The following is a 20,358-nucleotide window of genomic DNA, read 5'->3' on the forward strand; positions in this document are numbered from 1 at the left end:
ACAAAGAGAAATATTAAACTAGGCAAAAGTTCGATTTCGTGTCTCAGAAGACAACTCTGGTGTCTAAACTAAAAGCACAAAAAAAAATTGACACATGGTGTGCCTGTGCCAACCACGAACTATCGTGCACAACCAGCATGCATTGTTGCCCATAAAACGTTCTTCAATGCACCCCGCGAGTACGCTCGTACTCACTGGGCATGTAACGCTTTGCTAGGCTTCAGAAAACGCACGCAGGATTCAGAGAATATGGCACAGAGTTATTGTGGTCATCCCTCGAACTGCTTCTGCAATTTATTGATTAATTGAACTACTTCAGTGACCGAAGTGGCTGAGTTGATTGCCCAAAATTGTTTAGTACCCTTCTGAGCGTATTTTCTACTCTTGGCGAGCCTGATTTGTGCCCTAAGATGTGGGTGTGAAAGCGCCATGGTCATCCTTTTCTCTTATGTGTCGTTCCTTCTCTCGTTCACTGCGACTAAGATGACCGGTCGATCGCGCTCGTTAGGCGTACGTTTAGGCGTACGTTTAGGCTTTATGTTTGACAGCGCTAACGTTAAGCATAACGACGAGCCAATCAACGCCAAGCTGCGGGAACCATTTGGCGACGTCGTACCTTAAAGCGTACGCAGTTAGCCCAACGTGAGGCCGGCGCCTGCCCGCGTCCAGCACCCCTCTCCCCTGGCCCCCCTGACAGTCAGCTGGCCCCTTAGCAACCGAACGGGGACACCGTTGCGAAGGCGTCATCCTTCTCGCGAGAAATCCAAGGACGCGGGGTAAAAGTGATTACACAGTAAAAAACGAAAAGGCAAACTTTTCCTTAAAATATTCCGGCGTGTTGCCAGCTCAGGAGGCGGAAGGAGCACAGAGGGCAGATCTTTCATTCTCTCTGTTAGCTGTGTGCTCTTTTTTTTTGCGTCAAGTTCTGTCTGTCACGGCCTTATTGACAACGAAAAACACGACTGTGTAGAATTTTCTGTACTACACAGACCCACAAAAATGCAGGCCCATAACGAACTTCGTTATTTATAGGGCAAACGCGAGAACACCGCAGACAGCGTACCCGCTAAAAGCATAGGCCATTCGCACTACGCAAAACAAGAGATTACTGCCATTAAGGTGTTACACAATGCGTTGTACTCACGTTGGTGCCCATATGTAAAGTTGCAAAGGACATACGCGTTTATGTCTTAAGATATGACACGCGATAGCGCTACTTCGTCTTCGAGGGCGCGTTTTGGAACGGCATTCACAATCCATGCCCTCTATAACAGCAACGGTTTTATTAACCGCGGCGCCCAAAAGCAGCGAGCAAAGACCGGGGGAGAACGAGACCCACAGCCCAGGCGCGGCGCCTGTTGAAACCACGTATCTTCTCTTTTCTGCTCCGCCGTACAATCATCGTCGGCGAGCCCATATTACGGCAAGCCTTCTGTTTTCCACACTTCAGGTGTTGCTGCGCGCTAATACTCGAGCTGCATACGGGCGCTCGCTTCTCTCGGCCACCGCCCTCTTTTCCGGTGGGCCGCGATGACAGCTTTTCGGCGGACGCCTTATAAGCAAGGAAGCTGCTGACGCCTAGTTCCCACGGAAAATCGTCTAATGAGCATCAGCCTAGTAACGCCAGCACATTCTTGCACCAGTCCAAGAAGCACGTGGTTGTTCCTCGGGGTGGACCACGAAACAACCCGAACGCGTTTTGCCTGTCTCAAAATCCCACTCCCAAAATAAACTGGCTATTTCCCCTTGTGTTCAAAATTCCTCCTCTCATATGCACATGTTAGCAATTGCCCCCTGTCGTGTCCCCTCGGCCTCCTCCTTCTCCTCAGCGAAAACGAGGGTTGGGTCGGCTTTTGTTGCCGTCAAGACGAGCAAAGGGGCAGTAGCTGCCGTGGGGCGCACAGTGTGCAAGGCGTGCGCGGGGACGTACAATGAGTGCTCCCGTGAGGAGGGAGGGGGGGAATCCCCTCAGGAAGCCCGTATTTAGGCCGCGTCGTCAACAGGTAAGTTCCGTGCTATTATAGATTGATTGTAGGGTTTAACGCGCCGACGCAACGCAGGCGATGAGGCGTGCCGCAGTGGAGGGCTCCGGATTAATTTTTACCACTCGGGGATCTGTAACGTGCGCAGAAATCTCGTACACACGGGCGTTTCTTGCTTACGGGGTAGATAGTTATTATTGTGGCCGCGCAAGTCATTAGGCAGGAACAGTAGCATTACGTCACAAAATAAACGGCGCAATGATTGGACAAGGTTCCTTGAAGGAACGGCACGCGCATGTACAATACTTCACATTTTCCGTATCGTCGCGGGAGCCTATGGCAAACGGAGGCAGCAAGACGTGCGCCACTGGAAACACTCCGAATGGGCATGGAGCGCCGCGAAAAAAGCCCGTCAGCAGTCGTTTCTCCAGAGCCATGCTTGGAATTCCTCCCGCGTAATATCGGGTGCGATTCTGACAAGCCTGTTTATTCTGCCCTGTCACTTGGTCTCTGGCGGCGGAAAGATGCGCCGGGCTTGCCCGTCTCCCCTTTATTTCTCCTGACCCCACGTGCGCCGCAGCTGCGTCATAGGAGCGAAACCTGACAAGAATTAAGAGTTCGGCCGCCGCGGTTCTGGACGCGCCGCAGGGTCCGGAGTCGACGCCCGCCGCTGCAAATCGGCTTCGCTCTTAAGCGGCACAGGTTCGGCGGCGACGTGACCAGAGTCCGGGACAGACGTGACACCAGAGACCTGACAGGTGATTTCGCTTAAATAGGACGCCGCTTGCACGGATCGCCTGGCCGCCGGCCAGCGGTCGTTCAACTCACCCGTGCGGCCCGGATCATGTGCCCCCTCCCCCTGATGCCCGTGCACGTGGAGGGGGCTCGGAGCGCATGTTACCGCGGACCAATTACGCTTATGGGAGAGGCAGTGTCAGTTTTGTAACCCCGCGGAAACGTACACAGAAGGGGAGCCACGTACTCCCCCCGAGCGCTCGTTTCATGTCGCTGAACGCGTGGGCGAAACCCAAATATTGCGGAAGTTGAAGCCGGCGGCACGACGAGCGCCGCTCGATGTGACGGAATTTTTGGGGAACGCGAAATAACGAGAAATTTCCGCTGGAGGCTTCCTTCATTGAAAAATCTTTGGTTCTGCGCGTGTGCAGGGCGAAGGAGGAACTCGAAGGTTCCTGATGCGCAGGCGGCGCTTCATTTCGCGGGATACAAGGCCGAGGAGCGCGCCAGTAAACATTATGCGAACGCAACACTGCTTGATTACGTCGCTTCTCTCGAAGTAAACAGCTTCCAATAACGCAGTAACGGATCCGTCTGATGCCATCGAGCAGTATAGCGTGCGCACGGAAAACAGAACGGGAGGCCATAAGAAGCAGTTAGAAAGACGAAAGAATCCCGTGGTGCAAAAAAAAAGAAAAAAAAAAGAAAACGAAGCTGTTTCTGCCTAATTATTTTCGCCATAGAAACCCCGTAGCCAGAAAAACAGAGGAAAGTCACAAAATAGCCAGTATAGGCTGACGTCACATAAAGGCCACTGCAAGGGAAAAAACGATTCTCTTCCGCAAAGAAGGAATGACGCGCTGATCAACACCGAAATGATCGAGCGCGTTCATCACAGCGTGGCAGGAAACGGTAGGAATGAAAGCAAGGAAGGAGGGGGGGAGGTGGGGGGGGGGGGGGGGCAGCCAGGGGGACAAAGCCACAAAATGCGCCATGCGAGGAAGCCTGCTTAAGGCTTATCTGGCTGTCGTGGCAGTGAAAGAGAAATACGCGCCGCAAAGAGACGCGTTACGTATACAGCGAACAATGCCGTGTGTTTGAGGCTGTCACGCGGGCGCACAAAGTCTGCGTTCTCTCATTCCAGTGAACGGCGGGAACGCAATGGGGATGAAAAGCAATGGCCTACGCCGGCGACGCGAAGAGGGAGCACAGATCCGACGAGGATGTTATTGTCCAAGCGACGCGTCACTCGGAGTATGTCTTCGCCGCCCAGCGGAACTAGCGGAGCTGAACAGGAAGCGTCGATGGAACTCAGCGCGTCAAAGGGAAAACAAACAAACTCAGCGTTCACGCACCGAGCAAGTCGCGCTTTCACGCACCGAGCAAGTCGCGCTCGCCAGGGTGTCGTCTATTCGTATATCGACACAGACATACGTGTCTGTGTGAACACATACACGGGAAGAAACGCCTCACTTGCCGTCCCTTCTGGAGGGAGGGGGCATCCTGTCAGACACAACACTTATGAAGGAAAAAGAAAGACGAAACGTGGATGGCATGCCCCACTCGTAAACGAAAGGAAGTTCACTGGCGAGAAACCCGCAGGCAGCTGCATCAATGCCTTAATTTCTTCGAGCGTGAATGACTTCGACATCTCAGAAATCGCCTAGTTAAAAGTCCGTACATACTTTGTTGTCATTACTACTGGTTTACTGAGCACGAGGACGCGGGTTCGACTCCCGGCCGCGGCGGCCGTTTTTCTGGTGGAGGCGAAAAGCAAAACTGCCCCTGTGTTCGAGATTTCAGCGCCCGCTAAAGATCCCCAGGTGCTCAAAATTAATCCGGAGCCCTCCACTACGGCGGGACTTATCGCCTATGAAGCGTCGGGGCGTTAAATGTCACAATCAATTATTACTACTGGAGCTCTAGTAATTTTCTTTACCCGAAAGTAATAGACCCTGAATGCCCAGAATCGACCTGTTCACTCTGCAACTTGATAAAAGATCGACACGCCAGTACCCAACTGAGGCACGCACGGTTGCGAAATGTGGCCAAAGACTGTCAACTCACTAAACGTCGTTAGAACGCCACTCAATGAAGGAGCTGCGCTAACAGGAACATACAAGACATGGCTTGGAATCATTCTGGGCAGCGCAACGAACGAATTGGATCTTTTGAATATTTTTCAACAAACTCGGCCACCGGCAATTTGGTTATTTTAGTGTGCACATGACTGGTCTTTGTGACTTAACCCGCTGTAGATATACAACTGGGCTATGCTATGATGCGCGCAGAGAGAAATACGCACCTCATGTTACGTGAATGAAAATTATATATATATATATATATATATATATATATATATATATATATATATATATATATATATATATATATATATATATATATATATATATATATATATATATATATATAGAAAAAGATAAACTCACAAAGCGCGCAGAAATAGTATAAGTAAAGAGTCGGATACACAGCAAGAACAATAACAAACAATGTTTACTTACGTACTTTACTCTGATGAAGGCAAGTCCCGTTGCCGCTACGTAAGTAAACATTGTTTGTTATTGTTCTTGCTGTGTATCCGACTCTTTACTTATACTATATATATATATATATATATAGTAAAAAATGGGTATAGCTATTAACAAAACTGTTTATTTGTCGACGTTTCGGTCGGATGCCGACCTTTATCAAGATAAAGGTCGGCATCCGACCTTTAAGTCTCCGAAGAGCGTACTTTTACTTTGTGCGTATTCCTGCAGCAACTAAGCACTACACTTCACGACTTCCGATCACGGCGGATTTTTTCTCGACTTTGATTTCTTTATTTCTGTATCATACAAAAATGACAATCACGTCATTCGGCGCTATAAAACAGCTTCAAGTAGCCCAATAGCACTGACATTAAGGACTGCATCTTTGATGCGTGCTCTTACGGAATCCTTCGTCCCATATATTTCCAGTAGCCCGCAAATGCCATTCGCTTATCCCGACTTTGACCCCGTTTCACGTGGCGAGCCGCAGGGATAACGAAAGACGCTCGGTGTCTCCCGCGGTTCTCGAGGGGCGGCGCTAGTAGTGACGTCGAGAGGAAATCCGCCGCCGGGATAGCGCAGTTGGTAGCGCACCGCACGCGTTATGCGGAGGTCGTGGGTTCGTTTCTCGCTTCCGATCACGGCGGATTTTTTCTCGACTTTGGTTTCTTTATTCCTGTATCATACAAAAATGACAATCACCCCATTCGGCGCTATAAACCTCCTTCAAGTAGCCGAATAGCACTGGCACTGGCAATAAGGACTGCATCTTTGATATATATATATATATATATATATATATATATATATATATATATATATATATATATATATATATATATATATATATATATATATATATACAGCGAATCTGAGGTGGGAAATGAGGGGCTCGGTAAATTAAACAGAAAAAAGGGTAGGCAGTAAAAAAAGCCAAGGAAAGCAAAAGGGAAAATATGGTAGATCATTTGCTGTCATTAAAACAGATGCAGAGTTTTTTTTTTTTTTTTTTGAAAGAAAGAATGTGCAGAAAAACATACCCGCCAGGTGGGATCAGAACCCACGACATACAAAATACGCGCGTAGTACGATGACCACTACGCTGCCGGCGGGGCTGTGCTCCCCTCCACTTTCTGGGGTATTTATGTTAAGGTAATTGTTTCCTGCGCTTGGGGGTGGTAGCCAGCACCACTCCGACAACTCGGGGTGAAGTGTTAAACTGTATTTGTTGGCTAGTTCGGCCCAGCAAAGTTTCGAAATTTCATCATCGTCATCATAATCATCACCATCATCACCATCATCAACAGCTAAGTAGGTCTACTGCAGGTCGAAGGCCTGCCTATCGACCTGAAAGATGTCAAGCGCCCTCGACGTCACGATTGTTTCGTCACAACTCCTCCCTAGGACGAGCTTGGCAGTGGACATCGAACTGCATGGCAGCGATCATGCGCCCACTTACATTGCAGTGGACGGTCTCTCGGGCTCTCGTCCACAGCGTGTGATTCGCTCCTCTGACTGGGAGGCATTTAGAACTGTGGTGGAGGAAGCCGTGCACTCGGTGAGCTCATATGAAGCCTTCGTGGACACGATGTCAAGAGCTCGAAAGTCAAGCACCAAAGTACTGAGGCTTCCGCATAGATACACCGCCGCCGACTCGGAGTATGAGAGGCTTCGCGCGGTGCGTCGAAGAGCAGAAAGACGAGCGCGCCGGACACAAGCGCCTGAAGATATCCGTGCGTCAAGACGAGCCCAGAAGGCGATTCGGAGGCATATGAATAAGCTCGCAAAACGGGAGTGGGAATCCTTCTGCTCCAAGCTGGACCCCCGGAAGCCGCTCTCCAGAATATGGCTCTTGCTCCGAAGTTTGCGGACCCCGCAGATTCAACTGCACCCGTTGAAATCCATCTCACTGAGCACGAACACCAGTGACCTCCAAGTCGCTGAAGCCTTCTGTAGGAGAATTACTGCAGCGCCAGCAGCTCTTTTTCCGCCACACTCTCCCCCCAACGAAGCATGCTCAGGCCCGGTGTCCCCAATGGACGAGCCATTCTCCATGGTAGAGTTGCTCGCTGCACTGGCTTTTGTCAAGAAATCCAGCTGCCCAGGCCCGGATGACATCACCTACACAACCCTCTCGCATCTAGTTGAAAAGGGAAAACGTTGCCTCCTGCATGCCTTCAATCTTTCGTGGGAAACTGGTCGTCTAGAGCCAAGGTGGAAACACGCTTGCCTTGTCCCAGTCCTAAATCCAGGTAAAGTTCCCACCGCCATCGAGTCCTACCGACCCATAGCGCTCCTGAGTTGTGTCGGGAAACTGATGGAAAAGATGGTGCTGCTCTGCTTGGACTGGGATTTGACCATCCGAGATATATACCCTGCTCAGATGTCTCGTTTCCGCAAGGGTCGTAGCAGCCTCGACAACGTCATCGCCCTTGCAAATAGCATAAGAGAGGCAAAGTGTCAGCGGAACAGTGCTGTTGTTGTGTTCCTCGACATCAAGTCAGCGTATGACTGCGTCGAGCATGAAGCCATCCGCTCGGCGCTGAAGTCTTTAGGCATCAGGGGCCGCATGTACGCATGGCTATCGGACTACCTTTTCGATAGGTATGTGTACATGTCTACCGACATGGGCGACTCATCGCTACATCACGTGACCGGAGGTGTTCCCCAGGGTGGGATGCTGAGCCCTACACTCTTCAACATTGCCATAGTTGGCCTGGAGAAATGCGTGTCACAGTCGGTAGAAATCTCTCTGTACGCCGACGACATCTGTGTGTGGAGTTCTGGCCGCAATAGGCGAGTGTTTTGGCCGCAATAGGCGAGCGAGCAATTGACTCCATTGCAGCATTTCTGGCTACTAGAGGATTAATTATTTCAAGGAACAAATGTGCTTCGATAGCCTTTACAAAGCGTGACCTTACGCGCTACGGCCTCACTGTTGGAGGGACCGCAATTCCATACGTCCCGACCCACAAGTTCTTGGGAGTGACATTTGATAGTAATCTCACCTGGTCGCCTCATGTTCGCCACCTCAAGGACAAGATTACCTCGTTCGCCCGCATATTCCGCATGCTCTCCACCAACACTGGCGGTTGTTCAGTCAATTCTCTTCTACGGGTATACAAAGCGCTTTGCGTTGGCCTGATGAGTTACAGCATCCCTGCTTTGGTTCCTCTATCAAAAGGAACTGTCAAAGCGCTAGAGAGCATGCAAGCACAAATCCTGCGGGTCTGCATAGGCGTTCCAAAGACAACCTCTACCGTCGAAACGCTGACAGAATGCAGGCAGCTCTCACCACTGGCTGTAAGCACGCAGGAGTTGCTTCGTGTGCGTCTGCGGATTGTGGCAAGACAGCGTGGCCATCCTCTAGCGACAAGCTGGGCCAAAGAAGTGCGTGAATTTCTGCCGAAGGTGTATCAAGAGCCTGCTCCTCCTGAGCACCCGCCCTGGATGTTCCTGCCCATACCGATCATGACTACTGTACCCGGTATCACGAGGAAGGAGCATATTCCGGCTCCCGCACTAAAGTTCTTCGCCCTGGACTACATTTCGCGGATATACAGAGACCACACTCATGTGTACACTGATGGGTCAGTGTCATCAACATCATCCACTATCGGCGTGTAGATACCGTCATCACGTACCACCATCAGTGCCATGCTCAGTCACAGAAGGTCAACTACGGCTACCGAACTTGCAGCTCTGAGGGTGGCTTTCGCTCATATCGTCAAGCAACCCGCACGATAGCGGGCCATCTTTACAGACTCAAGGGCTGCCCTTCAATGTCTAGCGTCTTTTCCAAGAGACCAGCTTGTGTCTGACATACACGCTTTACATCTTCAAGCTCTACAAGTGCACCATCACATTGCAGTTCAGTGGATTCCAGCCCATTGTGGGATAACTGGCAATCTGAAGGCGGACATTGCTGCATCCGTTGCGCATAAGCATCGTGCATCGGCAATAGCTATACCATTCTCCAGGAAAGATGCATCTGTACTTGCATGCAGCGTGGCATGGAACATGCAGCGTGAAGCCTGGGATGATGTATCACGTCATTACGCGCCGCTATCATTCATCGATCCCAACAGCAAATTTAAAATGCCACCAGGACTTTCCAAGCGGGTAGTAGCAATTCTACATGGCATGCGGTTGAATGTCGCATACACGCGCAACTTCCTCGTTAAGATAAAACAGGCTACGTCGCCACTCTGCCCACACTGCGATGTGCGAGAAACCCTGCAGCACCTGCTCTGTGAATGCGCTCGATTCAGTGCTCGAAGATTGTCCATCGCAGTGGCTTTGGGACTGCCGCTTTCCGTGGACATGCAGCTAAAGGACGTTTTAGGACCATGGGCTTGTCCCAAACGTGCTTTGCGGGCTAGCAAAGCTCTGATAGAGTACCTGCAACTTACAGGACTAGACCAGTCCCTGTGAATAGTTCGCCGTCTCTGTGCGCATCAAGCTCTTGAACATCATCGCCACCATCTTCATCACGTCGTCTACTGGCGTAGCAAGTTAGGCATTTTAGCCCAGCTAACATCGCCAGACCTCATTAAAGATTGCTCTCTCTCTCTCACCATTTGCTTTTGTCCCGCGCTGCCCCAGTTCATTCTTCACCTCCGAATTTTCGTATTTCGTCTCTCCATCGAGTTAGTGGTCTTCCCCTACTTCTAGACCCGTCTCTCGGTTTCCATTCTGTTAACTAAAATTAAAAAGAATTATTTCAATCGTTCATTTTTCTTACAGATAAAAGTAGGGCACAGGTTTTTGCCTATGCCATGGCGTATGCATGACAGCACTTATAAGGGATGAAATAATTTTGGCAATCACCGTCTGCTATAATGCGGCCACGTACATTGTTTAAAATACGCAATATAGCAGTTTGCACAACTAAATTAGACATATATTATTCGGTATTGGAAAAAGTGTTTGTATATTCACGTGTAATCTTCTAAACACAAAACGCATTAAAAAGATTGCGAGGGTCAGTTGAACTACATCTTCGCGCCCATGGAGTGGAGAAGAACAGAGCCCGCATAAGTGCGGCACAAAGTGGGGAATCAGGAGGTCGCGCTATTTCTTCACTGCAAAAGAAACAAAGTGTGTATCTCTGTGTGCTGCGGGGCAGCGTGACGGGGCAGCGTGACCGAGCGCTACAGCCAGCCACTTAGATGAGACTCGGTTTCCTCGCTAAAAGGGTAAAGAGAGCAAACAAGGCGACGGATGAAGTGACTCGACACAGCGCTCCTGTGTTTTCGCTTGTCTCGTTGCTTGCGCTCTTTCACCCTCAGAGTAATGAACTAAGTAGCCTAAGGGGAAAACTTTAATTTCAGGAAAATGCAGAAACCCAACTCTTTGACTCTCTCTCTCTTTAACACTAGTGCACTTCAACTTAGTTCGATATGAGTTAGTTCCCGATGTTGTGCTAACATTTACTCAGCCAACACGCACACACACTCACACATAGTCACAAATATATATATATATATATATATATATATATATATATATATATATATATATATATATATATATATATATATATATATATATATATATATATATATATATATATATATATATATATATATATATATATATATATATATATATATATATATATATACATATATATATATATATATATCGGGCTGTCAAAACGGAACCGAACCGAGCCGAAAATCGGAACTGAACCACCGCTATTTTTGCCGGGACTGCACCCGAACCCGAACCGTTATTTTTTTGAGCACGCTGAACCCGAATCGGACCAGAACCAAAAAAAGAAATAACGGTTACCGGTTCATGCCGACACGGTTCGACCCTGTCACAGCCACTGCAATTCAGGCCTTTTTTTTCTTTCACGTACCATCAACCTCGTACCCTCTTGCGCGCTTTCCCCTCCAGACAATTGAACACTATCACGCTCTATGTCACAACAGGGGAAATGAATGAGCACCAATCTAGCAATGGTCTGTTGCTGCTGGAAGCGCGAGCGTACTGCAAGCTGACCAAACGAAATGTCATTCTCGGCAGCTTGCAGGGGGTATAAAACGACTTTGCCTTTGCCTAGCTGCGACTTTATTGGAGCAATCAGGCTGCAGGAGTGCTCCACTGCGCAACAGCGAAAGCCCACACCCGATGTGTGCAAACATTTTGCATTTCGTAATTTGTTTAAAAGGTCCGACACCTGCAAATTGTTAATACTTGACAAGTGTGACCGCAGGAGCTGCTCAGTGGCTAAGCCGTTTGGAGCTGCTGCAGATTTGTCTCTTTCAGATCTGCTTTTATTCGAAGGCGCACTTGTACTGACTGCTCAACTCGCTACATTACTTCTACTGCTACTCGTTCCGGAGGGGAGTACTGCTGTGGACGAATTAAGGAGCGTCTGCCCAAAAAAGTCCCATCTCATTCTCCGCGCGTCAAATCTCCCTTTCATTTTGTAACAGCATAATCTGTTATAAGATTCCGCAATGTAGCACACGGAATGATGGCCGAGGGTCAGGCGGTAAGATGACATGCTGATTGTAATGCACACATCCGGTATAGCTATCGCAGAAGGACTTGCAGTGGTCAGAGAAATAATGAAGTGACTGAGCGTTAACTAAAACTTACTTTTAACAAAAGTGTGGCTAACACATTCGATAAGGTGACAGCTAACAAATAATTCAGGGTGACCAATTAATCTAATTCATTGGTAGTATTAGGCGCCTGTTGTAGGATTTTTCTGTTTTGTTACAAATATAACAAAAATGTGCGCCATTGGTATTAAGCGCTGGTATTTGAATGCACCAGTACGCAGGCCTAAATTTATGGCTTCAAGGTAAGCGTGATGGGCGATTCCATAGCGACGATTGGGATTTCAACAAAAAAGAAAAGGGCAGAAAATATATCCCACCGTCATATGTCTTGGCGGTGGCTTTATGAATAGTCGCTAGGACAACATAATGTCTGGGCGAGAAAGTAGGTGTTAAATCGCCGCCACTTTATCTGTTTTTCTAATATCTCGTAATTGTTTAAAGTTTGCTTTACAGTTGCGCCACTGCCCTTGGGGAACAGCAGCATTTTTAATTTTTGTTTATATTTTGATTTTACTGTCGTTTTAAACTACGAAATGTTTTTTTTCTAATTTCACTGATAATTCAACTCATCGAACCGGTTCGCGAACCGGTTCTGTACGTGATTTTGTCGAACCGGAACACTGAACCGGGACGAAATAATTTCGCCTGACCCAGAACCGTAACCGAACCGGTATTTTTTTCGGTTCGAAACACTGATATATATATATACATATATATATATATATATATATATATATATATATATATATATATATATATATATATATATATATATATATATATATATATATAAATATATATATATATATATATATATATATATATATATATATATATATATATATATATATATATATATATATATATATATATATATATATATATATATATAGTAAGGAAATGAGGGGCTCGTTGAGGAAATACAGAAAGATAGGTCAGCAGTCTACAACGCCAAAGGAGGCATAGGGGTGTGGTTAGGCTCTTTTCTTTTTCACTACGGTTAATGAGGTAAACACTTTTTTAAATATACAGAAGAAAGAAAGAAAGAAAAACACGCGCCCAGAGTGGGGACCGAACCCACGCCTTTCGATTACATGTGGGCGCGTGTTTTTCTTTCTTTCTTTCTTCTGTATATTTAAAAAAGTGTTTACCTCATTAACCGTAGTGAAAAAGAAAAGAGCCTAACCACACCCCTATGCCTCCTTTGGTGTTGTAGACTGCTGACCTATCTTTCTGTATATATATATATATAAATATATATATATATATATATATATATATATATATATATATATATATATATATATATATATATATATATATATATATATCCATTTTTTTTCTTTCCAAATTCCTTATCTGTTTCAATGACCTACTACAACCTCCCGTTTGCTTTTCGAGGTTTTCGTGACTGCCGAATCTTATTTCTGTCTTAATTCAACGAGACCCTCATTTCCCATGCTGATTCGCTATATGCATAGCGAGGACCTCTGTTCTGGCAGTCTTGGTGCCATAGGGAGCTTAAGAGAGTTCATCGCTGGTCGACCACTCTCGACATGTTGTAGACACTCGAGTCACGGCCCGAGGTTTAAAAAGAAGGTCGCCTTCACCCCGAGTTGTCCGAGTGGCGCTGGCTACCACCCCCAAGCGCAGGAAACAAAAATACCTTAACATAAATACCCCAGAAAGTGGTGGAGAAAATAGCCCCGCCGGTAGCGTAGTGGTCATCGCACCAGACTGGTATTCTGGAGGCCGTGGGTCCGGATCCCACCCGGCGGGCATTTGTTCCTCCACTTTCTTTCTGTCTTTCCAAATTCTTCATCTGTTTCAATGACCTACCACATTCTCCCCTTTGCTTTACGAGGTTTTCTTGACTGCCAACCCTTATTATATCTTAATTCACCGAGCCCCTCATTTCCATTTCTGATTCGCTATATTATATATATATATATACATCATCATCAGCCTATCTACGCCCACTGCAGGGCAAAGGCCTCTCCCATTATTCTCCAATTACCTCGGTCCTGTGCCAACTGTGACCAATTTATCCCTGCAAATTTCTTGATCTCATCTGCCGATCTAACTTTCTGCCGCCCCCTGCAACGCTTGCCTTTTCTAGGGATCCACTCTGTTACCCTTAACGACCAGCGGTTCTTGCCTTCGCATTACATGCCCTGCCCACGTCCATTTCTTTTTCTTAATCTCTACTAATATGTCCTTAACACGTGTTTGTTCCCTGACCCACTCCGCTCTCTTCTTGTCCCTTAATGTTACACCTATCATTCTCCGCTCCATTGCACGCTGAGTCGTTCTCAATTTAAGTTGAACCCTCTTAGTGAGCCTCCAGGTTTCTGCCCCGTAGGTGAGTACCGGTAAGATGCAGCTGTCATACACTTTCTTCTTCAGCGACAATGGTAGGCTGCTATTCATTATCTGAGAATGCCTGCCATATGCACCCCACCCCATTCTTATCCTTCTAATTATCTCTGCCTCATGGTTGGGATCTGGGGTCACAACTTGGCCTAAGTAGATATATTCGCTGACTACTTCCACTGCCTCGCCACCTATCTCAAACCGCTGTGCTGTCCCGAGGTTATTGATCATTACTTTAGTTTTCTGCATATTAATTTTCAGGCCCACGGTTCTACTCTGTTCGTCCAGTGCGGAAAGCATGCTTTGCAATTCGTCCCCCGAGTTACTTAGCAAGGCAACGTCATCAGCAAATCTGAGGTTACTGAGGTATTCTCCATTAACCCTTACTCCCACCTGTTCCCAATCCAACGTTCTGAATACTTCTTGTAAACATGCTGTGAATAACATTGGAGAGATTGTGTCTCCTTGTCTGACACCCTTCCTTATAGGTATTTTACTGCTCTCCTTATGGAGGATGATGGTAGCTGTAGACCCATTGTAGATATCCTCTAGTATTCTTACATAATGCTCATCTGCCCCCTCGTTCCGTAATGCCTGAATGACTGCTAGGGTTTCGACCGAGTCAAATGCTTTCTCATAATCTATGAAGGCTATATATAGGGGTTCAGTATACTCAGCGCACTTCTCTATCACCTGATTGATCGTGTGAATATGGTCCATTGTTGAATAACCTTTACGGAACCCTGCTTGTTCTTTAGGTTGACTGAAATCTAAGGTTGCGGAAATTCTGTTAGCGATTACCTTGGTAAGTACCTTGTAGACGACTGACAGTAAGCTGATCGGCCTGTAATTTTACAAGTGCTTCATGTCGCCTTTCTTATGGATTAGGATGATGTTCGCGTTCTTCCAAGATTCCGGTACACTTGCGGTCATTAGGCAATATATATATATATATATATATATATATATATATATATATATATATATATATATATATATATATATATATATATATATATATATATACAGCGCCGACATGGTAAGAAAATAGCAGGAATGCACGACTCCACCGATTCGTTGCCGCTTTCTTCCACGGCGACGGTGCGCGATGCACTAACGAAATACATAAATAAAAAATGAATAATACCGCGCGCAGGCTGGACGCATTTGCGGTGCACAGCAAGAGTGACATTTCTCAGTCGTTCCTGGAAGTGCTTATCATGCAGCAGCGGCGAACAGGCGCCGAGAATTCCTACAAGCGCGGAGCCGGCTCTCAAAACCACACGCGACATCCAAAACTGCCACTCCGCGGATACGCTACTCCCGGCAGAGTCCAATCAAAACATACAAACGTGGATCTCGCCGCGATTGAGGGCGACAAAAGGTGGAAGATAAAATATAAATCGAGAGTGGGCAAAGAAAGTAGGCCCGTGTTTACTAACGATAAGGAGTACGCGCCAACATGCTCCACATGGGGACTTCGCGGGCTCTTTCGTTTTATTTCCTGGTTTGCCATAAGAACGCGCCAAAGCTTAGTTCGGGCCTTTCTGTTCCCTTACTTTCTCACTTCTTTTTTGACCATAGCAGAGCCATTACGTTGATTACTTTCGCCGCCACGATAGGCTCGTGTTGACGACGCAATAAAGGGTCCTAAAGCTCCGGCAAAGTTATTTCACTTTAATTCCCTTACGAGGTTGGCATCCTTTCAACTAAGTGTTGTCTTATCTTTGAGCTGCGTCGTTAGATCCGTGAGCGTTGTTAGAGTCCAATCAGAGCTGCTGAATAAAGAACATTACGACGCTTCGTGCGGTCGAGAAATGCGGCCACCGCCGCACTATGTGTGCTAAGGGACGCGTACAAGGAACACTTAGTAGGGCTTACTCAAGCAGGTGAAACAGACAGGGTGCAAGACAAACAAACGGAAGCTGACTTAAAAAAAGTAGTAAACAGTGCGGCGTGTTTCCGAGATTGCTGTGCGAAAGCGGAAACGATTCTTCATTGCCGCGGGAAGCCCGAAATTATTTAGATTCCTGCTTACCAATGTCGCAAACGCGTCATTTGAAATGGCGCTGCGTATACAAACGCAATTTCCTCTAATTGTGTACTACCACGAGGAAACAACTGGAATTATTACAGCATGACGCATTCATGCTCAGAATGATATCGCAATTTTCGTGGTGTTTCCTCGCAGAAACGAAGCCGAAGAACGTCTCCAAGCTGCGCTCGCTCGTTTTATCGTGGGAGAAACACAAGTGCGTGACGGGAAAACATTTGACGGAATAGTTTTTTTCTGTAAGGATATCGTGAAGTGCATGTAATGCAGTGAGGTGCCATTGTTTGTCTATTCGCTAATCGACTCCACATAATAGACAGCACAGTACTAACAAGAGGAAGCAGAGATATAGCAATTTAAAATCTGGTCTCGTACTGCGCGTGGTGCACGATCGGTGACACTAGCGGGACTGCTGTGGTATAGTGGTGTACATAATGACAACTGAGCCCTCGTCCGAATGCACAGGCCGTCAGACCTAGCTGCAGCGAGAGCCGCAGTGAAACCGGTTTCTATTGCGTTAACAATAGAAGGGTGATGTCGGCGAAAGTTACCGGTGTCGTTCCAGGACCTTAAGAGGGAGAGGTTGAATAGCGGAAAAAATGGCTGCGGCTTAGCTCGGCTGGGCCGGTTACGCAAACGAAAGCAACCGAAGCACAGTTTGTCAACCGAACGATATGGCTACTCGAACGTTCGTATTGCGAGCACTCACTACCGTCGTTTCGTCAGTTTCCGAAGTCTTCGTCGAAGTCGAAGGCAAGGCGTTAATTTGCCGCCTCTAAAGCTCGCCGCTGTCGTCGTTCTGCATCCTTATCCCGACGCTTAGCTAGCCGAAGTTCCCGTTCTTCCCTCGTTTTCGCGTGCCGCTTTGCGTGCCCGTACTCGCGTTTCCGCTTTAACTCATTAGCAAACCAAGCGGCGTCTGCAGGATGGTTCGACGCAGCTTGCCGCTTTCGCCACTGGGTCCGCGCCGACAACACAACTTCGGCACAGATGGACCAGCATGGGCCTTTTTCATGCCGCGGCTGTACTCGCCCTCCTCCTCTCTCACGCCATTCCTCCCTCATTCTCCCTCCGCGGCGTGAAGGAGCGAAGAGGTGGCGGCACTCACCGCGGCGTCGGGTCACGTTCACGTGGTATTTCTCAAAGTTCGAACTCTCCCGCACGGCGAAACTCGCTGGGCTAGACGGATATTGCTTCCGCAATAAAAAGGAGGAGGGAAGCAGAGTGCAAAATGCCACTGCGACTGACGGTGTATAGCTCAGCCAATCGGCCGCGCGCGCAGAGGGATGGCGTCGAGCCAAAGCAGCGGTGCTCAGGCACGTTTGGACGTATCTCGATTCCGCTTATTGCAGAGGGTGCAGAAAGTGGCACAACGGGTTTGGAAGACGGTGCCGGGCCTCCAGTGTCCATTCTCACTGCGTCTACCGGAGTACTCGATTCGAGCGAAGAGGGACCAGACAGCGCGATAGCTCTCCGGCGGTACTGGTGGTCGTCGCAACAACCGCAAGCTCCGCGGGCGACGCGGTGTTTTGGCATGCCACGGGCAAACCGTCGGGGGGCGGAGGCACGACCAAGTCAGTCTCGCTGACCTAGGTAGCTGCCGACACCAGTCGCTACTCCGCACCCCGGCGCATTGCGTCGGTGTACTTTCGGAAGAAAATAAGGAAAGCCTTTCCTTTTTGCCTCCCGAAAGCTTATGTTTTTCGTTACCTATTAAGTTAATGATTTGCTTTTCTTGCTTAAACTTTCCGCATGGTCGTGAGTAGGCTGGGTGCAGTCATTGCAGCTTGAGCACCGCAAATTGTTATTATTTCAGTTTTCGGTGGGATGGTCCGGTTGGGAGCATTTTGCACAAGTTAGTTTTCCGTATCAAGTGCTAGCAGTGCCTTGCCCATACCGCTGGCATTTGAAGCAGCGTCGTGGGTTGGGCATGTATGGTAGTGTCGGACGGCCTGTGGTGACTAATTTTGGCAGTGCGCTTGTTTATCAACATTTTTTTTCGCACATTAAACCCCTTTCAGCCATATTACTCTCGTCTTGAAATCCCATCATCCTTCGAGATGCCATCATCCCTTGGAATGATGGCATCTTGTAATTTCTGCAGTAAATGTTGTTGCCATCATCAGTGCCGCCAACTCTGAAATTATTTGATAATCTGAATTGTCAAGCGTGTAGTAATAGGGAGGTAGGGCATGAAGCAGCACGATGTAATTGCCTAGCAGTTTTATTTGGAAAAAGATTGCTGTCTGTATGTCGGAAGCGTGCCGAAAGAGGCTGTGAGGTGGACGAAAACGGTGACATTTCAACAAAGCATCCCCCGCTAACAACACGAGCACCAATCTTAGCTTCTATAAACGGTACCACGTATTACGAGTACTGAAGCCGAACAAAAGACAATCGTAGAAAAATAAAACTGGTGCGTTTCGCAAGTACCCACCCTGACTATGCTTATCTTGATGTCCGCTTCCATCGACGACCTGAGTATAAAAGCAGCAGCATGCGCGGCGCATAATGGGCCACCTTGCGGGCCCATTAGCGCGATCCAGAGAGCTGCCATTTCAGACTTCAGCACTCCATTCAGCTGTAAGAGGGAGGGGGCACAAATGAGGGAGACATTAGGACAGAAGACGGAACTCCGCGGCTCCTTTGCTTTTTCCCGTTTAATCTTTCCTGCTTTAGTTGAACACATCGCAGCAGTCTGACTCGAGTAGGCTCCAGCGCAGCAGAGACGGAGCTTAATTCGGAAGCAGCAGATGCCGATAAGCGACCGCGCATGAAAGCAGGCGGCTTGGCAAGGTAGAGACGCAGGCGACAGAGCTGACGGCAGCGACTTTTTGCTTGGGCTTTGTTCCCCCATCCTGCAGCCAGGCTGGCAGAAGAGGGGGGGAAATAGCGCTCTTTTCTTGCGCGGCGCTTCTTTCCTGCCCTCTTTGCTGGTGAGCTCCGTCGTTGCATTCGTTTTGCTCACACATTCTCGTCAGCGGGGTACCGCTGCTGAAACGCGACCATCGGCATGACAGCCAGACAGGCGCTGCGGAGGAGACGCTGAGACCGGATAGACAGCAACGACGGCGGCCGACGACGGGGACGGCCCCGGGCTGCGACACGCAGCGACGAAACGCGGACGATATATCACTGCGCACCCGCCCGCCAGCGGCTAGCTGTACCGCACGACGGTATGAGAAGGCGGAATTTCTATAGGCCGCGAAGCGACCTACTCGTATACCGCATGCGGCCTCTCTTTGCTGAAAGCAGGCAAAAAGAAAAAAAAAAAGAGAGAAGAAACTCACGCCACTACACAATTTACGCGAGGGCCTCACCTGGAACGAAAGCTGCATTTCCTCAAAGGACTTCTATCGATGTTGATCACTGATCAGCGAGATATAACTGTATATAGCTAGCCACTCGCCCAGCGCGAAAGTGAGCTGGTAATATTTTTTTGCGTCGACAATGAATAACTTGAATCTACTTTGTACACTCAAGTAAAAAAGGGAAACATCCTTTATTAGTATGTCTTTTTTTTTTTTAGGGGAGGGAGCAGTCGTCAAATAGAACTGGACTTGGAGAGAGGGCTATGCGTGCTCACGTTTGTCCCTCTGTAACCTCGCGCTCCACGTGAGGACGCAGCTACCTCATTCCTTATCTGCTGCACCGTTTTTTTGAAACCGCGGGCGTGGAGAAATCGGCGGTGAAATCACCCGGTGGAAAATGGGGGAAGGGGGGTGGGGCGACCGCAACGACTGGGTATTAAAGCTACCCTGCTCTGGTGATCACGCATTCCACAAAATTGAACGCTTTGACCAAAATATTCTAATCCGGTAATCGCGAATTTCGCTGCTCTTTGTCGTGTCTCCCGTTCGTTTAATCCGATGCAATTAAGCCCCACGTAAGCTGCCAGCCGCAGATTAAGAATTTTTGCGTTAGGGCCTCTGGGCCACGGCATCCAGGTCACCCTACCTCCCTTAACTTTTTTTTTTTTTTGCTACTGTGTTTGGAACGTTTCACCGCAATGTAAGGGAAGCTCAACGTGAAAAGGCGCGCTCCCTTATCGCACTTTCACAGGTGGGGTCCCCCAATATGCGTGT

General features: G+C 48.0%; 1 protein-coding gene across 6 annotated transcripts in view; it reads right to left on the minus strand.

Moving 5' to 3' along the window:
* LOC144155795 (dual specificity calcium/calmodulin-dependent 3',5'-cyclic nucleotide phosphodiesterase 1A-like) overlaps positions 1-20,358 on the minus strand; it is a 670,747-nt gene that overhangs the window by 190,032 nt on the left and 460,357 nt on the right. The window lies entirely within an intron of this gene.

The sequence above is a fragment of the Haemaphysalis longicornis genome, unplaced genomic scaffold, assembly GCF_048455015.1.
Source record: "Haemaphysalis longicornis isolate Haplotype H1 unplaced genomic scaffold, Haemaphysalis longicornis Haplotype H1 scaffold_1, whole genome shotgun sequence".
Lineage (NCBI taxonomy): Eukaryota > Metazoa > Arthropoda > Arachnida > Ixodida > Ixodidae > Haemaphysalis > Haemaphysalis longicornis.